Raw genomic sequence first — 1,863 nt, forward strand, 5'->3', positions numbered from 1 at the left:
TTTCAGTCATCCTCTCCCCTCTTCCCAAGGTGTGCCCTTTCATGTGCACTTCACTGTAGAGCCAACTGACAACCAGAAGTGCTCTGAAAGGCACCTGGCACTGTTGTGTTACTCATGCCTCTGGTACACCTCCCTGGCAGGCAAGTGGAACCTTTTCTGTAGCGTCCCACTTTCAATAGAAATTTATTGAAAATTTTTCTTGATAGCAAAATACTTAAAGATTCCTTCCCCCTGCTCATTCTTCAGTTATCTACTGGAAAATTACAGAATTGAAAAGGTTTTGCCCCAGTTGTGATCAAAACATGGAATATTGAAGAATATCTGGGTTACTCTAAGTTCTTAGGTTACATACGTAGATATGTACAGAGGAAGTTGAACCCCAAGTTCTATTCCTTCCCAAAATGGGTAACAGAAGAAAGGATTTGATTAGCACAGCTGAAGAAAACTGATACTCATTCTATGATAGAGCAAAGCAGGCTTTTTCCACCATAAACTGGTACCACCTTGTTGGTCATAAACCCTGCAGAGATCCAACAAGATGAGCCTCAAATTTCAAAGAGAATCAGCAGAGAATGCTAAGATATATGAACAGAAGAGAATGCTGCTAAAGGCACAGAGCAAAGAATCCCAAGGAATTTTTAGTGCCATTTTCATTTAATAAGCCAGTATATAGCAACCTAAAGACCTTGGCTCTGATCACACCAGGATGTTTTTATGGTACTGCTGCAGGAAAACATAACGGGCAGCTGGCATCCTCTGGCTCACGGTGCTCAGTGAGCAGCTCCTGCACCAACTCCGTGGAGAGCCTATGGCTGGGGGGTGTAGTGGAGGTATTTCTTGCCAGATGGGAGCTCTTTGGTGAAGACTCCTTTAGGGAAAAGTTTTTTGGCTTCCTCTTCAGGGATGGTTGGAAGGACCATCACGCTGTCTCCATTCTTCCAATAAACTGCGGTGGCAACCCTCTTTTCTGCAGTCAGCTGGAGAGAGATAATGACTCGGAGAATCTCATCAAAGTTCCTGCCAGTGGTAGCTGGGTAGAGGATGGACAGTTTTAGCTTCTTATCAGGACCGAAAATAAATACCATATGAACTGTTACAGGCATGCCCTTTTCGTCCTTCTCTGCTGGGTAAAGCATGCCCAACTGGATGGCAAGGTCCTGATTCTTATCATCAATGATGGGAAAAGGTAACTCTTCTGTGGGCTCATCACCATTGTAAGCACTGATATCCTTGCTCCAGGCAAGATGGTCTTCAACACTGTCTACTGGAAGGGCAATCATCTTAACGTTCCTCTTGGCAAATTCTGGTGCCAGCTTCCTGGTCTGCCAAGCTCCGTGGTACACACTGGGGTAAAGTCCCGAGGGTGGGAGAAGAGACTGCCCCATGAGTCTCCCAGATAGTCATGGAAACGGATGCAGCCAATGGTAGTACTGGTCTCGAAGTTGGGAGCCTCGTTCCCAAGAAGGAGCCCTCCGGGCATGGTGGCAGCGGTGACACGGAAGGAGGACTCCATTTTCTTATATAAAATGATTATTTTGATGTAGTGCTACCAAAGTCTTAAATCCTTATGCTATTTTACTACTTTAATCCTTCATAGACTTTTACAATTGAATCCTAAAATACAGTAAACACACACATGTAACTGGTGTGTTGAACAAACATGACTAAAGAAATATAGTCAACACTTCATGAACTCTCATTGTCCTTTCAACATTTATTCATAGAAAAGTTTTCTTGTTGTCAACTTAAAAGAAAAGTTATATGATCACTTTATTCCACAAAACCCTTTGGAATTATTTCATCAGAAATGTCCAGTACAATAGCTTAAATCTTCATGATTCATTGAAAAGTAAAGTTTCTGGG

General features: G+C 42.9%; 1 pseudogene; it reads right to left on the reverse strand.

Annotated features, from left to right (window-relative positions):
- Nucleotides 1–785: 785 nt before the first annotated feature.
- On the reverse strand, nt 786–1,480 carry LOC111178979 (peroxiredoxin-6 pseudogene; annotated as a pseudogene).
- Nucleotides 1,481–1,863: the final 383 nt, after the last annotated feature.

This window comes from Delphinapterus leucas, chromosome 5 (genome assembly GCF_059928025.1).
Source record: "Delphinapterus leucas isolate spDelLeu-1000000601 "Yukka" chromosome 5, BTC_Dleu_Yukka2, whole genome shotgun sequence".
NCBI lineage: Eukaryota > Metazoa > Chordata > Mammalia > Artiodactyla > Monodontidae > Delphinapterus > Delphinapterus leucas.